The sequence below is a fragment of the Lissotriton vulgaris genome, chromosome 8, assembly GCF_964263255.1.
Source record: "Lissotriton vulgaris chromosome 8, aLisVul1.2, whole genome shotgun sequence".
Lineage (NCBI taxonomy): Eukaryota > Metazoa > Chordata > Amphibia > Caudata > Salamandridae > Lissotriton > Lissotriton vulgaris.
Window position 1 is genome coordinate 153,988,118 of NC_141696.1, and position 21,382 is coordinate 154,009,499.

At 43.6% G+C, this 21,382-nt stretch overlaps 20 non-coding genes across 20 annotated transcripts; all 20 read right to left on the reverse strand.

The window, feature by feature from the left end:
* Nucleotides 1-323: 323 nt before the first annotated feature.
* Nucleotides 324-406, reverse strand: TRNAL-UAG (transfer RNA leucine (anticodon UAG)). The gene has a single exon. It is a non-coding gene; the product is annotated as a tRNA-Leu (tRNA).
* A 1,023-nt stretch (nucleotides 407-1,429) lies between these two features.
* Nucleotides 1,430-1,512, reverse strand: TRNAL-AAG (transfer RNA leucine (anticodon AAG)). The gene has a single exon. It is a non-coding gene; the product is annotated as a tRNA-Leu (tRNA).
* A 907-nt stretch (nucleotides 1,513-2,419) lies between these two features.
* TRNAL-UAG (transfer RNA leucine (anticodon UAG)) lies at nucleotides 2,420-2,502 on the reverse strand. Its single transcript has one exon. It is a non-coding gene; the product is annotated as a tRNA-Leu (tRNA).
* A 1,024-nt stretch (nucleotides 2,503-3,526) lies between these two features.
* On the reverse strand, nucleotides 3,527-3,609 carry TRNAL-AAG (transfer RNA leucine (anticodon AAG)). The gene has a single exon. It is a non-coding gene; the product is annotated as a tRNA-Leu (tRNA).
* A 192-nt stretch (nucleotides 3,610-3,801) lies between these two features.
* On the reverse strand, nucleotides 3,802-3,884 carry TRNAL-CAG (transfer RNA leucine (anticodon CAG)). Its single transcript has one exon. It is a non-coding gene; the product is annotated as a tRNA-Leu (tRNA).
* A 1,739-nt stretch (nucleotides 3,885-5,623) lies between these two features.
* TRNAL-AAG (transfer RNA leucine (anticodon AAG)) lies at nucleotides 5,624-5,706 on the reverse strand. Its single transcript has one exon. It is a non-coding gene; the product is annotated as a tRNA-Leu (tRNA).
* Nucleotides 5,707-5,898: 192 nt separating this feature from the next.
* Nucleotides 5,899-5,981, reverse strand: TRNAL-CAG (transfer RNA leucine (anticodon CAG)). The gene has a single exon. It is a non-coding gene; the product is annotated as a tRNA-Leu (tRNA).
* Nucleotides 5,982-6,613: 632 nt separating this feature from the next.
* On the reverse strand, nucleotides 6,614-6,696 carry TRNAL-UAG (transfer RNA leucine (anticodon UAG)). Its single transcript has one exon. It is a non-coding gene; the product is annotated as a tRNA-Leu (tRNA).
* A 1,025-nt stretch (nucleotides 6,697-7,721) lies between these two features.
* On the reverse strand, nucleotides 7,722-7,804 carry TRNAL-AAG (transfer RNA leucine (anticodon AAG)). The gene has a single exon. It is a non-coding gene; the product is annotated as a tRNA-Leu (tRNA).
* Nucleotides 7,805-7,995: 191 nt separating this feature from the next.
* Nucleotides 7,996-8,078, reverse strand: TRNAL-CAG (transfer RNA leucine (anticodon CAG)). Its single transcript has one exon. It is a non-coding gene; the product is annotated as a tRNA-Leu (tRNA).
* A 1,739-nt stretch (nucleotides 8,079-9,817) lies between these two features.
* Nucleotides 9,818-9,900, reverse strand: TRNAL-AAG (transfer RNA leucine (anticodon AAG)). The gene has a single exon. It is a non-coding gene; the product is annotated as a tRNA-Leu (tRNA).
* A 192-nt stretch (nucleotides 9,901-10,092) lies between these two features.
* On the reverse strand, nucleotides 10,093-10,175 carry TRNAL-CAG (transfer RNA leucine (anticodon CAG)). Its single transcript has one exon. It is a non-coding gene; the product is annotated as a tRNA-Leu (tRNA).
* Nucleotides 10,176-12,188: 2,013 nt separating this feature from the next.
* On the reverse strand, nucleotides 12,189-12,271 carry TRNAL-CAG (transfer RNA leucine (anticodon CAG)). The gene has a single exon. It is a non-coding gene; the product is annotated as a tRNA-Leu (tRNA).
* Nucleotides 12,272-16,107: 3,836 nt separating this feature from the next.
* On the reverse strand, nucleotides 16,108-16,190 carry TRNAL-AAG (transfer RNA leucine (anticodon AAG)). Its single transcript has one exon. It is a non-coding gene; the product is annotated as a tRNA-Leu (tRNA).
* A 192-nt stretch (nucleotides 16,191-16,382) lies between these two features.
* On the reverse strand, nucleotides 16,383-16,465 carry TRNAL-CAG (transfer RNA leucine (anticodon CAG)). The gene has a single exon. It is a non-coding gene; the product is annotated as a tRNA-Leu (tRNA).
* Nucleotides 16,466-17,097: 632 nt separating this feature from the next.
* Nucleotides 17,098-17,180, reverse strand: TRNAL-UAG (transfer RNA leucine (anticodon UAG)). The gene has a single exon. It is a non-coding gene; the product is annotated as a tRNA-Leu (tRNA).
* A 1,025-nt stretch (nucleotides 17,181-18,205) lies between these two features.
* On the reverse strand, nucleotides 18,206-18,288 carry TRNAL-AAG (transfer RNA leucine (anticodon AAG)). Its single transcript has one exon. It is a non-coding gene; the product is annotated as a tRNA-Leu (tRNA).
* A 191-nt stretch (nucleotides 18,289-18,479) lies between these two features.
* On the reverse strand, nucleotides 18,480-18,562 carry TRNAL-CAG (transfer RNA leucine (anticodon CAG)). The gene has a single exon. It is a non-coding gene; the product is annotated as a tRNA-Leu (tRNA).
* Nucleotides 18,563-20,302: 1,740 nt separating this feature from the next.
* On the reverse strand, nucleotides 20,303-20,385 carry TRNAL-AAG (transfer RNA leucine (anticodon AAG)). Its single transcript has one exon. It is a non-coding gene; the product is annotated as a tRNA-Leu (tRNA).
* Nucleotides 20,386-20,577: 192 nt separating this feature from the next.
* On the reverse strand, nucleotides 20,578-20,660 carry TRNAL-CAG (transfer RNA leucine (anticodon CAG)). Its single transcript has one exon. It is a non-coding gene; the product is annotated as a tRNA-Leu (tRNA).
* Between the last annotated feature and the right edge of the window lie 722 nt (nucleotides 20,661-21,382).

A 21,382-nucleotide genomic window follows, 5' to 3' on the forward strand; every position in this document is an offset into this window, starting at 1 on the left:
CCCTGATCACAGCCCTGAGGAAATTGCCGTAAGTGTGCTCGAGTCCAACTGTCTACCAGATGCTAGGCATTCTTCCATATTTGCATGGCCTGTCTGGCCAGGGCATACAAGAGCATGACTCTTCCAGATGAGCTCTTACATGGGCCCTATGCTCATATAGTAAGGACTGCACTTTGTCAGCAAGACTTTATACAACCGAAATATATGAGAAACCCCAGCTCTCTTGACTAGATGAGGACGGAATCACATCCCAGGTGAAGACCAACAGATGCAACTTCCATCAGATGTTAACCTGAAAAAGGAGATTACATCTCCAAAAGTCATGTCAGAAGTGGGATTCGAACCCACGCCTCCAGAGGAGACTGCGGTCTAAACACAGCGCCTTAGACCACTCGGCCATCCTGACAGTGCAGAGTCTTAAGAAATGTATAAAAGTCACTCAGAAATTTCTGCCTCCATGCAAGCCTGAAATAATTTAAACCTTCAAACACAAGGTGCAACTTTATGCACAGGACAATAAACACAGAAGATCACATGTGAAAGCATTTCATTTCACAGGTGTTCAATTTTTATGCTTTTAGAATACCTCATACCTCTCACCAGCTATTTAGGGTCCTGTATCCTACTCACAAAATTACCTTGCCTGCGACCTCTCTCTCTACACAAACAACTACTGCACAGGAAGTAGGAAGGCAGAAGGTGGGGCATATTATGCAAATGTATGCTGTCATTGTGCCTTGCAGATTCATGCAGGATTTCTAGATCCTTGCTGGATACAAGAGAGCAGACCTTGTTTCAGATCAACTGTCCCTAGCAGGGAACGTCTGAGCACATGCAGTCTTTTGCTCTCTAGCCCCTGGCCTGGGACTTACCCTCACTGGCTGAGGCGTGAATTTCTGCATACCAACGTTGCATAGATGGTACGTTTGTGGTCGGTTTGGGATGGGTGGGAGGTCAAAAGCAGGGAAAAGTATGTCGCCTTCACTTCTAGTCTCCTCTTCTAGGCCTACCTGCCGTTCACTCACTCTGTCTTTGTTTCATTCTCTCCTTCCTCAACACCCCTTCTCACTCACTCGCTCTATCCTTGTGCTCTTTCCCCTTGCTCTGCATTTCATAGTGGAAACATCTCTTGAATGGAGCATTAGAAAATGAGGTTACATAAAATTAACAATCTACTTATTGGAAACCAAAAATATCACAAGACTGAATGTAACCCATTTCATTAATAAAAGGGACTTTTTAAGCACCCCCCAAAAAGCACATAAAACAGCACGAGTGCTAGAAGAATATTATACGAGCTTGAAGACAGAATTGGGCAAATTAATTTGCAGTTGAAACTGAAGTTTGTTACTTATTCAGATATTTTATGCACTGCCAATTTTTAGCTGAGATTCTAAAAGAACTCAGAGACAAAATGGACTTAAAGTTTTGTCAGAAGTGGGATTCGAACCCACGTCTCCAGGAGAGACTGCGGCCTTAACGCAGCGCCTTAGACCACTCGGCCATCCTGACCACATGTTGCTTGATCATCTACAGAGAGGGAAAGATATTGTGAACCAAAAAAAGCACACATCTTAGGTCATGAGTGGCTAGAGCAAGAAAAAAACTCACTGCACTTTTCCAAGTAGACAACCATATAAGCCCATGTGAGGGAAATGATCTGATTTTTTCTCTCTCAAGAAAAAAGTAGAGTAAACACACAATTGTCAGAAGTGGGATTTGAACCCACGCCTCCAGAAAAGACTGCGACCTGAACGCAGCGCCTTAGGCAACTCGGCCATCCTGACTTGCATTTGTGGAACCTTCCACAGGCCAGACAGCCATGCAAGTGGGGTACCGAAAAGGCATGCCCTCAATTTATTTATCCTATTATAAGTACTTCCAACAGATCTTTGAACAATCCATAGAGAGCAGTACCTATGAAGAACTCTTTAGACCTTTAAGGCGTACAAAGAGAAAGTGCTATTAACCAGCCACTTGAACGGCCCAAAGCTGCTTTGAAATTGAGTCAACAGCCACCTCTTGGATAGCTAAAGCAAATTCAACAAGGAATTTCAATGTCACAACATAGGGTGGAATACGCAAATCTAAGCAGCCCCTGATCACAGCCCTGAGGAAATTGCCGTAAGTGTGCTGGAGTCCAACTGTCTACCAGATGCTAGGCATTCTTCCATATTTGCATGGCCTGTCTGGCCAGGGCATACAAGAGCATGACTCTTCCAGATGATCTCTTACATGGGTCCTATGCTCCTATAGTAAGGACTGCACTTTGTCAGCAAGACTTTATACAACCGAAATATATGAGAAACCCCAGCTCTCTTGACTAGATGATGACGGAATCACATCCCAGGTGAAGACCAACAGATGCAACTTCCATCAGATGTTAACCTGAAAAAGGAGATTACATCTCCAAAAGTCATGTCAGAAGTGGGATTCGAACCCACGCCTCCAGAGGAGACTGCGGCCTAAACACAGCGCCTTAGACCACTCGGCCATCCTGACAGTGCAGAGTCTTAAGAAATGTATAAAAGTCACTCAGAAATTTCTGCCTCCATACAAGCCTGAAATAATTTAAACCTTCAAACACAAGGTGCAACTTTATGCACAGGACAATAAACACAGAAGATCACATGTGAAAGTATTTCATTTCACAGGTGTACAATTTTTATGCTTTTAGAATACCTCATACCTCTCACCAGCTATTTAGGGTCCTGTATCCTACTCACAAAATTACCTTGCCTGCGACCTCTCTCTCTACACAAACAACTACTGCACAGGAAGTAGGAAGGCAGAAGGTGGGGCATATTTTGCAAATGTATGCTGTCATTGTGCCTTGCTGATTCATGCAGGATTTCTAGATCCTTGCTGGATACAAGAGAGCAGACCTTGTTTCAGATCAACTGTCCCTAGCAGGGAACGTCTGAGCACATGCAGTCTTTTGCTCTCTAGCCCCTGGCCTGGGACTCACCCTCACTGGCTGAGGCGTGAATTTCTGCATACCAACGTTGCATAGATGGTACGTTTGTGGTCGGTTTGGGATGGGTGGGAGGTCAAAAGCAGGGAAAAGTATGTCGCCTTCACTTCTAGTCTCCTCTTCTAGGCCTACCTGCCGTTCACTCACTCTGTCTTTGTTTCATTCTCTCCTTCCTCAACACCCCTTCTCACTCACTCGCTCTATCACTTGTGCTCTTTCCCCTTGCTCTGCATTTCATAGTGGAAACATCTCTTGAATGGAGCATTAGAAAATGAGGTTACATAAAATTAACAATCTACTTATTGGAAACCAAAAATATCACAAGACTGAATGTAACCCATTTCATTAATAAAAGGGACTTTTTAAGCACCCCCCAAAAAACACATAAAACACCACGAGTGCTAGAAGAATATTATACGAGCTTGAAGACAGAATTGGGCAAATTAATTTGCAGTTGAAACTGAAGTTTGTTACTTATTCAGATATTTTATGCACTGCCAATTTTTAGCTGAGATTCTAAAAGAACTCAGAGACAAAATGGACTTAAAGTTTTGTCAGAAGTGGGATTCGAACCCACGCCTCCAGGAGAGACTGCGGCCTTAACACAGCGCCTTAGACCACTCGGCCATCCTGACCACATGTTGCTTGAGCATCTACAGAGAGGGAAAGATATTGTGAACCAAAAAAAGCACACATCTTAGGTCATGAGTGGCTAGAGCAAGAAAAAAACTCACTGCACTTTTCCAAGTAGACAACCATATAAGCCCATGTGAGGGAAATGATCAGATTTTTTCTCTCTCAAGAAAAAAGTAGAGTAAACACACAATTGTCAGAAGTGGGATTTGAACCCACGCCTCCAGAAGAGACTGCGACCTGAACGCAGCGCCTTAGACCACTCGGCCATCCTGACTTGCATTTGTGGAACCTTCCACAGGCCAGACAGCCATGCAAGTGGGGTACCGAAAAGGCATGCCCTCAATTTATTTATCCTATTATAAGTACTTCCAACAGATCTTTGAACAATCCATAGAGAGCAGTACCTATGAAGAACTCTTTAGACCTTTAAGGCGTACAAAGAGAAAGTGCTATTAACCAGCCACTTGAACGGCCCAAAGCTGCTTTGAAATTGAGTCAACAGCCACCTCTTGGCTAGCTAAAGCAAATTCAACAAGGAATTTCAATGTCACAACATAGGGTGGAATACGCAAATCTAAGCAGCCCCTGATCACAGCCCTGAGGAAATTGCCGTAAGTGTGCTGGAGTCCAACTGTCTACCAGATGCTAGGCATTCTTCCATATTTGCATGGCCTGTCTGGCCAGGGCATACAAGAGCATGACTCTTCCAGATGAGCTCTTACATGGGTCCTATGCTCATATAGTAAGGACTGCACTTTGTCAGCAAGACTTTATACAACCGAAATATATGAGAAACCCCAGCTCTCTTGACTAGATGAGGATGAAATCACATCCCAGGTGAAGACCAACAGATGCAACTTCCATCAGATGTTAACCTGAAAAAGGAGATTACATCTCCAAAAGTCATGTCAGAAATGGGATTCGAACCCACGCCTCCAGAGGAGACTGTAGCCTAAACACAGCGCCTTAGACCACTCGGCCATCCTGACAGTTTAGAGTCTTCAGAAATGTATAAAAGTCACTCAGAAATTTCTGCCTCCATGCAAGCCTGAAATATTTTAAACCTTCAAACACAAGGTGCAACTTTATGCACAGGACAATAAACACAGAAGATCACATGTGAAAGCATTTCATTTCACAGGTGTACAATTTTTATGCTTTTAGAATACCTCATACCTCTCACCAGCTATTTAGGGTCCTGTATCCTACTCACAAAATGACCTTGCATGCGACCTCTCTCTCTACACAAACAACTACTGCACAGGAAGTAGGAATGCAGAAGGTGGGGCATATTATGCAAATGTATGCTGTCATTGTGCCTTGCAGATTCATGCAGGATTTCTAGATCCTTGCTGGATACAAGAGAGCAGACCTTGTTTCAGATCAACTGTCCCTAGCAGGGAACGTCTGAGCACATGCAGTCTTTTGCTCTCTAGCCCCTGGCCTGGGACTTACCCTCACTGGCTGAGGCGTGAATTTCTGCATACCAACGTTGCATAGATGGTACGTTTGTGGTCGGTTTGGGATGGGTGGGAGGTCAAAAGCAGGGAAAAGTATGTCGCCTTCACTTCTAGTCTCCTCTTCTAGGCCTACCTGCCGTTCACTCACTCTGTCTTTGTTTCATTCTCTCCTTCCTCAACACCCCTTCTCACTCACTCGCTCTATCACTTGTGCTCTTTCCCCTTGCTCTGCATTTCATAGTGGAAACATCTCTTGAATGGAGCATTAGAAAATGAGGTTACATAAAATTAACAATCTACTTATTGGAAACCAAAAATATCACAAGTCTGAATGTAACCCATTTCATTAATAAAAGGGACTTTTTAAGCACCCCCCAAAAAACACATAAAACACCACGAGTGCTAGAAGAATATTATACGAGCTTGAAGACAGAATTGGGCAAATTAATTTGCAGTTGAAACTGAAGTTTGTTACTTATTCAGATATTATATGCACTGCCAATTTTTAGCTGAGATTCTAAAAGAACTCAGAGACAAAATGGACTTAAAGTTTTGTCAGAAGTGGGATTCGAACCCACGCCTCCAGGAGAGACTGCGGCCTTAACGCAGCGCCTTAGACCACTCGGCCATCCTGACCACATGTTGCTTGATTATCTACAGAGAGGGAAAGATATTGTGAACCAAAAAAAGCACACATCTTAGGTCATGAGTGGCTAGAGCAAGAAAAAAACTCACTGCACTTTTCCAAGTAGACAACCATATAAGCCCATGTGTGGGAAATGATCAGATTTTTTCTCTCCCAAGAAAAAAGTAGAGTTAACGCACAATTGTCAGAAGTGGGATTTGAACCCACGCCTCCAGAAGAGACTGCGACCTGAACGCAGCGCCTTAGACCACTCGGCCATCCTGACTTGCATTTGTGGAACCTTCCACAGGCCAGACAGCCATGCAAGTGGGGTACCGAAAAGGCATGCCCTCAATTTATTTATCCTATTATAAGTACTTCCAACAGATCTTTGAACAATCCATAGAGAGCAGTACCTATGAAGAACTCTTTAGACCTTTAAGGCGTACAAAGAGAAAGTGCTATTAACCAGCCACTTGAAAGGCCCAAAGCTGCTTTGAAATTGAGTCAACAGCCACCTCTTGGCTAGCTAAAGCAAATTCAACAAGGAATTTCAATGTCACAACATAGGGTGGAATACGCAAATCTAAGCAGCCCCTGATCACAGCCCTGAGGAAATTGCCGTAAGTGTGCTGGAGTCCAACTGTCTACCAGATGCTAGGCATTCTTCCATATTTGCATGGCCTGTCTGGCCAGGGCATACAAGAGCATGACTCTTCCAGATGAGCTCTTACATGGGTCCTATGCTCATATAGTAAGGACTGTACTTTGTCAGCAAGACTTTATACAACCGAAATATATGAGAAACCCCAGCTCTCTTGACTAGATGAGGACGGAATCACATCCCAGGTGAAGACCAACAGATGCAACTTCCATCAGATGTTAACCTGAAAAAGGAGATTACATCTCCAAAAGTCATGTCAGAAGTGTGATTCGAACCCACGCCTCCAGAGGAGACTGCGGCCTAAACACAGCGCCTTAGACCACTCGGCCATCCTGACAGTGCAGAGTCTTAAGAAATGTATAAAAGTCACTCAGAAATTTCTGCCTCCATGCAAGCCTGAAATAATTTAAACCTTCAAACACAAGGTGCAACTTTATGCACAGGACAATAAACACAGAAGATCACATGTGAAAGCATTTCATTTCACAGGTGTACAATTTTTATGCTTTTAGAATACCTCATACCTCTCACCAGCTATTTAGGGTCCTGTATCCTACTCACAAAATTACCTTGCCTGCGACCTCTCTCTCTACACAAACAACTACTGCACAGGAAGTAGGAAGGCAGAAGGTGGGGCATATTATGCAAATGTATGCTGTCATTGTGCCTTGCAGATTCATGCAGGATTTCTAGATCCTTGCTGGATACAAGAGAGCAGACCTTGTTTCAGATCAACTGTCCCTAGCAGGGAACGTCTGAGCACATGCAGTCTTTTGCTCTCTAGCCCCTGACCTGGGACTTACCCTCACTGGCTGAGGCGTGAATTTCTGCATACCAACGTTGCATAGATGGTACGTTTGTGGTCAGTTTGGGATGGGTGGGAGGTCAAAAGCAGGGAAAAGTATGTCGCCTTCACTTCTAGTCTCCTCTTCTAGGCCTACCTGCCGTTCACTCACTCTGTCTTTGTTTCATTCTCTCCTTCCTCAACACCCCTTCTCACTCACTCGCTTTATCACTTGTGCTCTTTCCCCTTGCTCTGCATTTCATAGTGGAAACATCTCTTGAAAGGAGCATTAGAAAATGAGGTTACATAAAACTAACAATCTACTTATTGGAAACCAAAAATATCACAAGACTGAATGTAACCCATTTCATTAATAAAAGGGACTTTTTAAGCACCCCCCCAAAAAACACATAAAACACCACGAGTGCTGGAAGAATATTATACGAGCTTGAAGACAGAATTGGGCAAATTAATTTGCAGTTGAAACTGAAGTTTGTTACTTATTCAGATATTATATGCACTGCCAATTTTTAGCTGAGATTCTAAAAGAACTCAGAGACAAAATGGACTTAAAGTTTTGTCAGAAGTGGGATTCGAACCCACGCCTCCAGGAGAGATTGCGGCCTTAACGCAGCGCCTTAGACCACTCGGCTATCCTGACCACATTTGCTTGATCATCTACAGAGAGGGAAAGATATTGTGAACCAAAAAAAGCACACAACTTAGGTCATGAGTGGCTAGAGCAAGAAAAAAACTCACTGCACTTTTCCAAGTAGACAACCATATAAGCCCATGTGAGGGAAATGATCTGATTTTTTCTCTCTCAAGAAAAAAGTAGAGTAAACATACAATTGTCAGAAGTGGGATTTGAACCCACGCCTCCAGAAGAGACTGCGACCTGAACGCAGCGCCTTAGACCACTCGGCCATCCTGACCTGCATTTGTGGAAACTTCCACAGGCCAGACAGCCATGCAAGTGGGGTACCGAAAAGGCATGCCCTCAATTTATTTATCCTATTATAAGTACTTCCAACAGATCTTTGAACAATCCATAGAGAGCAGTACCTATGAAGAACTCTTAAGACCTTTAAGGCGTACAAAGAGAAAGTGCTATTAACCAGCCACTTGAAAGGCCCAAAGCTGCTTTGAAATTGAGTCAACAGCCACCTCTTGGCTAGCTAAAGCAAATTCAACAAGGAATTTCAATGTCACAACATAGGGTGGAATACGCAAATCTAAGCAGCCCCTGATCACAGCCCTGAGGAAATTGCCGTAAGTGTGCTGGAGTCCAACTGTCTACCAGATGCTAGGCATTCTTCCATATTTGCATGGCCTGTCTGGCCAGGGCATACAAGAGCATGACTCTTCCAGATGAGCTCTTACATGGGTCCTATGCTCATATAGTAAGGACTGCACTTTGTCAGCAAGACTTTATACAACTGAAATATATGAGAAACCCATAGCTCTCTTGACTAGATGAGGACGGAATCACATCCCAGGTGAAGACCAACAGATGCAACTTCCATCAGATGTTAACCTGAAAAAGGAGATTACATCTCCAAAAGTCACGTCAGAAGTTGGATTTGAACCCGCGCCTCCAGAGGAGACTGCGGCCTAAACACAGCGCCTTAGACCACTCAGCCATCCTGACAGTGCAGAGTCTTAAGAAATGTATAAAAGTCACTCAGAAATTTCTGCCTCCATGCAAGCCTGAAATAATTTAAACCTTCAAACACAAGGTGCAACTTTATGCACAGGTCAATAAACACAGAAGATCACATGTGAAAGCATTTCATTTCACAGGTGTACAATTTTTATGCTTTTAGAATACCTCATACCTCTCACCAGCTATTTAGGGTCCTGTATTATACTCACAAAATTACCTTGCCTGCGACCTCTCTCTCTACACAAACAACTACTGCACAGGAAGTAGGAAGGCAGAAGGTGGGGCATATTATGCAAATGTATGCTGTCATTGTGCCTTGCAGATTCATGCAGGATTTCTAGATCCTTGCTGGATACAAGAGAGCAGACCTTGTTTCAGATCAACTGTCCCTAGCAGGGAACGTCTGAGCACATGCAGTCTTTTGCTCTCTAGCCCCTGGCCTGGGACTTACCCTCACTGGCTGAGGCGTGAATTTCTGCATACCAACGTTGCATAGATGGTACGTTTGTGGTCGGTTTGGGATTGGTGGGAGGTCAAAAGCATGGAAAAGTATGTCGCCTTCACTTCTAGTCTCCTCTTCTAGGCCTACCTGCCGTTCACTCACTCTGTCTTTGTTTAATTCTCTCCTTCCTCAACACCCCTTCTCACTCACTCGCTCTATCACTTGTGCTCTTTCCCCTTGCTCTGCATTTCATAGTGGAAACATCTCTTGAATGGAGCATTAGAAAATGAGGTTACATAAAATTAACAATCTACTTATTGGAAACCAAAAATATCACAAGTCTGAATGTAACCCATTTCATTAATAAAAGGGACTTTTTAAGCACCCCCCAAAAACACATAAAACACCACGAGTGCTAGAAGAATATTATACGAGCTTGAAGACAGAATTGGGCAAATTAATTTGCAGTTGAAACTGAAGTTTGTTACTTATTCAGATATTATATGCACTGCCAATTTTTAGCTGAGATTCTAAAAGAACTCAGAGACAAAATGGACTTAAAGTTTTGTCAGAAGTGGGATTCGAACCCACGCCTCCAGGAGAGACTGCGGCCTTAACGCAGCGCCTTAGACCACTCGGCCATCCTGACCACATGTTGCTTGATCATCTACAGAGAGGGAAAGATATTGTGAACCAAAAAAAGCACACATCTTAGGTCATGAGTGGCTAGAGCAAGAAAAAAACTCACTGCACTTTTCCAAGTAGACAACCATATAAGCCCATGTGAGGGAAATGATCAGATTTTTTCTCTCCCAAGAAAAAAGTAGAGTAAACGCACAATTGTCAGAAGTGGGATTTGAACCCACGCCTCCAGAAGAGACTGCGACCTGAACGCAGCGCCTTAGACCACTCGGCCATCCTGACTTGCATTTGTGGAACCTTCCACAGGCCAGACAGCCATGCAAGTGGGGTACCGAAAAGGCATGCCCTCAATTTATTTATCCTATTATAAGTACTTCCAACAGATCTTTGAACAATCCATAGAGAGCAGTACCTATGAAGAACTCTTTAGACCTTTAAGGCGTACAAAGAGAAAGTGCTATTAACCAGCCACTTGAAAGGCCCAAAGCTGCTTTGAAATTGAGTCAACAGCCACCTCTTGGTTAGCTAAAGCAAATTCAACAAGGAATTTCAATGTCACAACATAGGGTGGAATACGCAAATCTAAGCAGCCCCTGATCACAGCCCTGAGGAAATTGCCGTAAGTGTGCTGGAGTCCAACTGTCTACCAGATGCTAGGCATTCTTCCATATTTGCATGGCCTGTCTGGCCAGGGCATACAAGAGCATGACTCTTCCAGATGAGCTCTTACATGGGTCCTATGCTCATATAGTAAGGACTGCACTTTGTCAGCAAGACTTTATACAACCGAAATATATGAGAAACCCCAGCTCTCTTGACTAGATGAGGACGGAATCACATCCCAGGTGAAGACCAACAGATGCAACTTCCATCAGATGTTAACCTGAAAAAGGAGATTACATCTCCAAAAGTCACGTCAGAAGTTGGATTTGAACCCGCGCCTCCAGAGGAGACTGCGGCCTAAACACAGCGCCTTAGACCACTCGGCCATCCTGACAGTGCAGAGTCTTAAGAAATGTATAAAAGTCACTCAGAAATTTCTGCCTCCATGCAAGCCTGAAATAATTTAAACCTTCAAACACAAGGTGCAACTTTATGCACAGGTCAATAAACACAGAAGATCACATGTGAAAGCATTTCATTTCACAGGTGTACAATTTTTATGCTTTTAGAATACCTCATACCTCTCACCAGCTATTTAGGGTCCTGTATTATACTCACAAAATTACCTTGCCTGCGACCTCTCTCTCTACACAAACAACTACTGCACAGGAAGTAGGAAGGCAGAAGGTGGGGCATATTATGCAAATGTATGCTGTCATTGTGCCTTGCAGATTCATGCAGGATTTCTAGATCCTTGCTGGATACAAGAGAGCAGACCTTGTTTCAGATCAACTGTCCCTAGCAGGGAACGTCTGAGCACATGCAGTCTTTTGCTCTCTAGCCCCTGGCCTGGGACTTACCCTCACTGGCTGAGGCGTGAATTTCTGCATACCAACGTTGCATAGATGGTACGTTTGTGGTCGGTTTGGGATGGGTGGGAGGTCAAAAGCATGGAAAAGTATGTCGCCTTCACTTCTAGTCTCCTCTTCTAGGCCTACCTGCCGTTCACTCACTCTGTCTTTGTTTCATTCTCTCCTTCCTCAACACCCCTTCTCACTCACTCGCTCTATCACTTGTGCTCTTTCCCCTTGCTCTGCATTTCATAGTGGAAACATCTCTTGAATGGAGCATTAGAAAATGAGGTTACATAAAATTAACAATCTACTTATTGGAAACCAAAAATATCACAAGACTGAATGTAACCCATTTCATTAATAAAAGGGACTTTTTAAGCACCCCCCAAAAAACACATAAAACACCACGAGTGCTGGAAGAATATTATACGAGCTTGAAGACAGAATTGGGCAAATTAATTTGCAGTTGAAACTGAAGTTTGTTACTTATTCAGATATTATATGCACTGCCAATTTTTAGCTGAGATTCTAAAAGAACTCAGAGACAAAATGGACTTAAAGTTTTGTCAGAAGTGGGATTCGAACCCACGCCTCCAGGAGAGACTGCGGCCTTAACGAAGCACCTTAGACCACTCGGCCATCCTGACAACATTTGCTTGATCATCTACAGAGAGGGAAAGATATTGTGAACCAAAAAAAGCACACATCTTAGGTCATGAGTGGCTAGAGCAAGAAAAAAACTCACTGCACTTTTCCAAGTAGACAACCATATAAGCCCATGTGAGGGAAATGATCAGATTGTTTCTCTCTCAAGAAAAAAGTAGAGTAAACACACAATTGTCAGAAGTGGGATTTGAACCCACGCCTCCAGAAGAGACTGCGACCTGAACGCAGCACCTTAGACCACTCGGCCATCCTGACTTGCATTTGTGGAACCTTCCACAGGCCAGACAGCCATGCAAGTGGGGTACCGAAAAGGCATGCCCTCAATTTATTTATCCTATTATAAGTACTTCCAACAGATCTTTGAACAATCCATAGAGAGCAGTACCTATGAAGAACTCTTTAGACCTTTAAGGCGTACAAAGAGAAAGTGCTATTAACCAGCCACTTGAAAGGCCCAAAGCTGCTTTGAAATTGAGTCAACAGCCACCTCTTGGCTAGCTAAAGCAAATTCAACAAGGAATTTCAATGTCACAACATAGGGTGGAATACGCAAATCTAAGCAGCCCCTGATCACAGCCCTGAGGAAATTGCCGTAAGTGTGCTGGAGTCCAACTGTCTACCAGATGCTAGGCATTCTTCCATATTTCCATGGCCTGTCTGGCCAGGGCATACAAGAGTATGACTCTTCCAGATGAGCTCTTACATGGGTCCTATGCTCATATAGTAAGGACTGCACTTTGTCAGCAAGACTTTATACAACCGAAATATATGAGAAACCCCAGCTCTCTTGACTAGATGAGGACGGAATCACATCCCAGGTGAAGACCAACAGATGCAACTTCCATCAGATTTTAACCTGAAAAAGGAGATTACATCTCCAAAAGTCATGTCAGAAGTGGGATTTGAACCCACGCCTCCAGAGGAGACTGCGGCCTAAACACAGCTCCTTAGACCACTCGGCCATCCTGACAGTGCAGAGTCTTAAGAAATGTATAAAAGTCACTCAGAAATTTCTGCCTCCATGCAAGCCTGAAATAATTTAAACCTTCAAACACAAGGTGCAACTTTATGCACAGGTCAATAAACACAGAAGATCACATGTGAAAGCATTTCATTTCACAGGTGTACAATTTTTATGCTTTTAGAATACCTCATACCTCTCACCAGCTATTTAGGGTCCTGTATCCTACTCACAAAATTACCTTGCCTGCGACCTCTCTCTCTACACAAACAACTACTGCACAGGAAGTAGGAAGGCAGAAGGTGGGGCATATTATGCAAATGTATGCTGTCATTGTGCCTTGCAGATTCATGCAGGATTTCTAGATCCTTGCTGGATACAAGAGTGCAGACCTTGTTTCAGATCAAATGTCCCTAGCAGGGAACGTCTGAGCACATGCAGTCTTTTGCTCTCTAGCCCCTGGCCTGGGACTCCCCCTCACTGGCTGAGGCGTGAATTTCTGCATACCAACGTTGCATAGATGGTACGTTTGTGGTCGGTTTGGGATGGGTGGGAGGTCAAAAGCAGGGAAAAGTATGTCGCCTTCACTTCTAGTCTCCTCTTCTAGGCCTACCTGCCGTTCACTCACTCTGTCTTTGTTTCATTCTCTCCATCCTCAACACCCCTTCTCACTCACTCGCTCTATCACTTGTGCTCTTTCCCCTTGCTCTGCATTTCATAGTGGAAACATCTCTTGAATGGAGCATTAGAAAATGAGGTTACATAAAATTAACAATCTACTTATTGGAAACCAAAAATATCACAAGACTGAATGTAACCCATTTCATTAATAAAAGGGACTTTTTAAGCACCCCCCAAAAAGCACATAAAACAGCACGAGTGCTAGAAGAATATTATACGAGCTTGAAGACAGAATTGGGCAAATTAATTTGCAGTTGAAACTGAAGTTTGTTACTTATTCAGATATTATATGCAATGCCAATTTTTAGCTGAGATTCTAAAAGAACTCAGAGACAAAATGGACTTAAAGTTTTGTCAGAAGTGGGATTCGAACCCATGTCTCCAGGAGAGACTGCGGCCTTAACGCAGCGCCTTAGACCACTCGGCCATCCTGACCACATATTGCTTGATCATCTACAGAGAGGGAAAGATATTGTGAACCAAAAAAAGCACACATCTTAGGTCATGAGTGGCTAGAGCAAGAAAAAAACTCACTGCACTTTTCCAAGTAGACAACCATATAAGCCCATGTGAGGGAAATGATCTGATTTTTTCTCTCTCAAGAAAAAAGTAGAGTAAACACACAATTGTCAGAAGTGGGATTTGATCCCACGCCTCCAGAAGAGACTGCGACCTGAACGCAGCGCCTTAGACCACTCGGCCATCCTGCCTTGCAATTATAGAACCTTCCACAGGCCAGACAGCCATGCAAGTGGGGTACCGAAAAAGCATGCCCTCAATTTATTTATCCTATTATAAGTACTTCCAACAGATCTTTGAACAATCCATAGAGAGCAGTACCTATGAAGAACTCTTTATGCCTTTAAGGCGTACAAAGAGAAAGTGCTATTAACCAGCCACTTGAACGGCCCAAAGCTGCTTTGAAATTGAGTCAACAGCCACCTCTTGGCTAGCTAAAGCAAATTCAACAAGGAATTTCAATGTCACAACATAGGGTGGAATACGCAAATCTAAGCAGCCCCTGATCACAGCCCTGAGGAAATTGCCGTAAGTGTGCTGGAGTCCAACTGTCTACCAGATGCTAGGCATTCTTCCATATTTGCATGGCCTGTCTGGCCAGGGCATACAAGAGCATGACTCTTCCAGATGAGCTCTTACATGGGTCCTATGCTCATATAGTAAGGACTGCACTTTGTCAGCAAGACTTTATACAACGGAAATATATGAGAAACCCCAGCTCTCTTGACTAGATGAGGATGAAATCACATCCCAGGTGAAGACCAACAGATGCAACTTCCATCAGATGTTAACCTGAAAAAGGAGATTACATCTCCAAAAGTCATGTCAGAAATGGGATTCGAACCCACGCCTCCAGAGGAGACTGTAGCCTAAACACAGCGCCTTAGACCACTCGGCCATCCTGACAGTTTAGAGTCTTCAGAAATGTATAAAAGTCACTCAGAAATTTCTGCCTCCATGCAAGCCTGAAATATTTTAAACCTTCAAACACAAGGTGCAACTTTATGCACAGGACAATAAACACAGAAGATCACATGTGAAAGCATTTCATTTCACAGGTGTACAATTTTTATGCTTTTAGAATACCTCATACCTCTCACCAGCTATTTAGGGTCCTGTATCCTACTCACAAAATGACCTTGCATGCGACCTCTCTCTCTACACAAACAACTACTGCACAGGAAGTAGGAATGCAGAAGGTGGGGCATATTATGCAAATGTATGCTGTCATTGTGCCTTGCAGATTCATGCAGGATTTCTAGATCCTTGCTGGATACAAGAGAGCAGACCTTGTTTCAGATCAACTGTCCCTAGCAGGGAACGTCTGAGCACATGCAGTCTTTTGCTCTCTAGCCCCTGGCCTGGGACTTACCCTCACTGGCTGAGGCGTGAATTTCTGCATACCAACGTTGCATAGATGGTACGTTTGTGGTCGGTTTGGGATGGGTGGGAGGTCAAAAGCAGGGAAAAGTATGTCGCCTTCACTTCTAGTCTCCTCTTCTAGGCCTACCTGCCGTTCACTCACTCTGTCTTTGTTTCATTCTCTCCTTCCTCAACACCCCTTCTCACTCACTCGCTCTATCACTTGTGCTCTTTCCCCTTGCTCTGCATTTCATAGTGGAAACATCTCTTGAATGGAGCATTAGAAAATGAGGTTACATAAAATTAACAATCTACTTATTGGAAACCAAAAATATCACAAGTCTGAATGTAACCCATTTCATTAATAAAAGGGACTTTTTAAGCACCCCCCAAAAAACACATAAAACACCACGAGTGCTAGAAGAATATTATACGAGCTTGAAGACAGAATTGGGCAAATTAATTTGCAGTTGAAACTGAAGTTTGTTACTTATTCAGATATTATATGCACTGCCAATTTTTAGCTGAGATTCTAAAAGAACTCAGAGACAAAATGGACTTAAAGTTTTGTCAGAAGTGGGATTCGAACCCACGCCTCCAGGAGAGACTGCGGCCTTAACGCAGCGCCTTAGACCACTCGGCCATCCTGACCACATGTTGCTTGATCATCTACAGAGAGGGAAAGATATTGTGAACCAAAAAAAGCACACATCTTAGGTCATGAGTGGCTAGAGCAAGAAAAAAACTCACTGCACTTTTCCAAGTAGACAACCATATAAGCCCATGTGTGGGAAATTATCAGATTTTTTCTCTCTCAAGAAAAAAGTAGAGTAAACGCACAATTGTCAGAAGTGGGATTTGAACCCACGCCTCCAGAAGAGACTGCGACCTGAACGCAGCGCCTTAGACCACTCGGCCATCCTGACTTGCATTTGTGGAACCTTCCACAGGCCAGACAGCCATGCAAGTGGGGTACCGAAAAGGCATGCCCTCAATTTATTTATCCTATTATAAGTACTTCCAACAGATCTTTGAACAATCCATAGAGAGCAGTACCTATGAAGAACTCTTTAGACCTTTAAGGCGTACAAAGAGAAAGTGCTATTAACCAGCCACTTGAAAGGCCCAAAGCTGCTTTGAAATTGAGTCAACAGCCACCTCTTGGCTAGCTAAAGCAAATTCAACAAGGAATTTCAATGTCACAACATAGGGTGGAATACGCAAATCTAAGCAGCCCCTGATCACAGCCCTGAGGAAATTGCCGTAAGTGTGCTGGAGTCCAACTGTCTACCAGATGCTAGGCATTCTTCCATATTTGCATGGCCTGTCTGGCCAGGGCATACAAGAGCATGACTCTTCCAGATGAGCTCTTACATGGGTCCTATGCTCATATAGTAAGGACTGTACTTTGTCAGCAAGACTTTATACAACCGAAATATATGAGAAACCCCAGCTCTCTTGACTAGATGAGGACGGAATCACATCCCAGGTGAAGACCAACAGATGCAACTTCCATCAGATGTTAACCTGAAAAAGGAGATTACATCTCCAAAAGTCATGTCAGAAGTGTGATTCGAACCCACGCCTCCAGAGGAGACTGCGGCCTAAACACAGCGCCTTAGACCACTCGGCCATCCTGACAGTGCAGAGTCTTAAGAAATGTATAAAAGTCACTCAGAAATTTCTGCCTCCATGCAAGCCTGAAATAATTTAAACCTTCAAACACAAGGTGCAACTTTATGCACAGGACAATAAACACAGAAGATCACATGTGAAAGCATTTCATTTCACAGGTGTACAATTTTTATGCTTTTAGAATACCTCATACCTCTCACCAGCTATTTAGGGTCCTGTATCCTACTCACAAAATTACCTTGCCTGCGACCTCTCTCTCTACACAAACAACTACTGCACAGGAAGTAGGAAGGCAGAAGGTGGGGCATATTATGCAAATGTATGCTGTCATTGTGCCTTGCAGATTCATGCAGGATTTCTAGATCCTTGCTGGATACAAGAGAGCAGACCTTGTTTCAGATCAACTGTCCCTAGCAGGGAACGTCTGAGCACATGCAGTCTTTTGCTCTCTAGCCCCTGACCTGGGACTTACCCTCACTGGCTGAGGCGTGAATTTCTGCATACCAACGTTGCATAGATGGTACGTTTGTGGTCAGTTTGGGATGGGTGGGAGGTCAAAAGCAGGGAAAAGTATGTCGCCTTCACTTCTAGTCTCCTCTTCTAGGCCTACCTGCCGTTCACTCACTCTGTCTTTGTTTCATTCTCTCCTTCCTCAACACCCCTTCTCACTCACTCGCTTTATCACTTGTGCTCTTTCCCCTTGCTCTGCATTTCATAGTGGAAACATCTCTTGAAAGGAGCATTAGAAAATGAGGTTACATAAAACTAACAATCTACTTATTGGAAACCAAAAATATCACAAGACTGAATGTAACCCATTTCATTAATAAAAGGGACTTTTTAAGCACCCCCCCAAAAAACACATAAAACACCACGAGTGCTGGAAGAATATTATACGAGCTTGAAGACAGAATTGGGCAAATTAATTTGCAGTTGAAACTGAAGTTTGTTACTTATTCAGATATTATATGCACTGCCAATTTTTAGCTGAGATTCTAAAAGAACTCAGAGACAAAATGGACTTAAAGTTTTGTCAGAAGTGGGATTCGAACCCACGCCTCCAGGAGAGATTGCGGCCTTAACGCAGCGCCTTAGACCACTCGGCTATCCTGACCACATTTGCTTGATCATCTACAGAGAGGGAAAGATATTGTGAACCAAAAAAAGCACACAACTTAGGTCATGAGTGGCTAGAGCAAGAAAAAAACTCACTGCACTTTTCCAAGTAGACAACCATATAAGCCCATGTGAGGGAAATGATCTGATTTTTTCTCTGTCAAGAAAAAAGTAGAGTAAACATACAATTGTCAGAAGTGGGATTTGAACCCACGCCTCCAGAAGAGACTGCGACCTGAACGCAGCGCCTTAGACCACTCGGCCATCCTGACCTGCATTTGTGGAAACTTCCACAGGCCAGACAGCCATGCAAGTGGGGTACCGAAAAGGCATGCCCTCAATTTATTTATCCTATTATAAGTACTTCCAACAGATCTTTGAACAATCCATAGAGAGCAGTACCTATGAAGAACTCTTAAGACCTTTAAGGCGTACAAAGAGAAAGTGCTATTAACCAGCCACTTGAAAGGCCCAAAGCTGCTTTGAAATTGAGTCAACAGCCACCTCTTGGCTAGCTAAAGCAAATTCAACAAGGAATTTCAATGTCACAACATAGGGTGGAATACGCAAATCTAAGCAGCCCCTGATCACAGCCCTGAGGAAATTGCCGTAAGTGTGCTGGAGTCCAACTGTCTACCAGATGCTAGGCATTCTTCCATATTTGCATGGCCTGTCTGGCCAGGGCATACAAGAGCATGACTCTTCCAGATGAGCTCTTACATGGGTCCTATGCTCATATAGTAAGGACTGCACTTTGTCAGCAAGACTTTATACAACCGAAATATATGAGAAACCCATAGCTCTCTTGACTAGATGAGGACGGAATCACATCCCAGGTGAAGACCAACAGATGCAACTTCCATCAGATGTTAACCTGAAAAAGGAGATTACATCTCCAAAAGTCACGTCAGAAGTTGGATTTGAACCCGCGCCTCCAGAGGAGACTGCGGCCTAAACACAGCGCCTTAGACCACTCAGCCATCCTGACAGTGCAGAGTCTTAAGAAATGTATAAAAGTCACTCAGAAATTTCTGCCTCCATGCAAGCCTGAAATAATTTAAACCTTCAAACACAAGGTGCAACTTTATGCACAGGTCAATAAACACAGAAGATCACATGTGAAAGCATTTCATTTCACAGGTGTACAATTTTTATGCTTTTAGAATACCTCATACCTCTCACCAGCTATTTAGGGTCCTGTATTATACTCACAAAATTACCTTGCCTGCGACCTCTCTCTCTACACAAACAACTACTGCACAGGAAGTAGGAAGGCAGAAGGTGGGGCATATTATGCAAATGTATGCTGTCATTGTGCCTTGCAGATTCATGCAGGATTTCTAGATCCTTGCTGGATACAAGAGAGCAGACCTTGTTTCAGATCAACTGTCCCTAGCAGGGAACGTCTGAGCACATGCAGTCTTTTGCTCTCTAGCCCCTGGCCTGGGACTTACCCTCACTGGCTGAGGCGTGAATTTCTGCATACCAACGTTGCATAGATGGTACGTTTGTGGTCGGTTTGGGATTGGTGGGAGGTCAAAAGCATGGAAAAGTATGTCGCCTTCACTTCTAGTCTCCTCTTCTAGGCCTACCTGCCGTTCACTCACTCTGTCTTTGTTTAATTCTCTCCTTCCTCAACACCCCTTCTCACTCACTCGCTCTATCACTTGTGCTCTTTCCCCTTGCTCTGCATTTCATAGTGGAAACATCTCTTGAATGGAGCATTAGAAAATGAGGTTACATAAAATTAACAATCTACTTATATGAAACCAAAAATATCACAAGTCTGAATGTAACCCATTTCATTAATAAAAGGGACTTTTTAAGCACCCCCCAAAAAACACATAAAACACCACGAGTGCTAGAAGAATATTATACGAGCTTGAAGACAGAATTGGGCAAATTAATTTGCAGTTGAAACTGAAGTTTGTTACTTATTCAGATATTATATGCACTGCCAATTTTTAGCTGAGATTCTAAAAGAACTCAGAGACAAAATGGACTTAAAGTTTTGTCAGAAGTGGGATTCGAACCCACGCCTCCAGGAGAGACTGCGGCCTTAACGCAGCGCCTTAGACCACTCGGCCATCCTGACCACATGTTGCTTGATCATCTACAGAGAGGGAAAGATATTGTGAACCAAAAAAAGCACACATCTTAGGTCATGAGTGGCTAGAGCAAGAAAAAAACTCACTGCACTTTTCCAAGTAGACAACCATATAAGCCCATGTGAGGGAAATGATCAGATTTTTTCTCTCCCAAGAAAAAAGTAGAGTAAACGCACAATTGTCAGAAGTGGGATTTGAACCCACGCCTCCAGAAGAGACTGCGACCTGAACGCAGCGCCTTAGACCACTCGGCCATCCTGACTTGCATTTGTGGAACCTTCCACAGGCCAGACAGCCATGCAAGTGGGGTACCGAAAAGGCATGCCCTCAATTTATTTATCCTATTATAAGTACTTCCAACAGATCTTTGAACAATCCATAGAGAGCAGTACCTATGAAGAACTCTTTAGACCTTTAAGGCGTACAAAGAGAAAGTGCTATTAACCAGCCACTTGAAAGGCCCAAAGCTGCTTTGAAATTGAGTCAACAGCCACCTCTTGGTTAGCTAAAGCAAATTCAACAAGGAATTTCAATGTCACAACATAGGGTGGAATACGCAAATCTAAGCAGCCCCTGATCACAGCCCTGAGGAAATTGCCGTAAGTGTGCTGGAGTCCAACTGTCTACCAGATGCTAGGCATTCTTCCATATTTGCATGGCCTGTCTGGCCAGGGCATACAAGAGCATGACTCTTCCAGATGAGCTCTTACATGGGTCCTATGCTCATATAGTAAGGACTGCACTTTGTCAGCAAGACTTTATACAACCGAAATATATGAGAAACCCCAGCTCTCTTGACTAGATGAGGACGGAATCACATCCCAGGTGAAGACCAACAGATGCAACTTCCATCAGATGTTAACCTGAAAAAGGAGATTACATCTCCAAAAGTCATGTCAGAAGTGTGATTCGAACCCACGTCTCCAGAGGAGACTGCGGCCTAAACACAGCGCCTTAGACCACTCGGCCATCCTGACAGTGCAG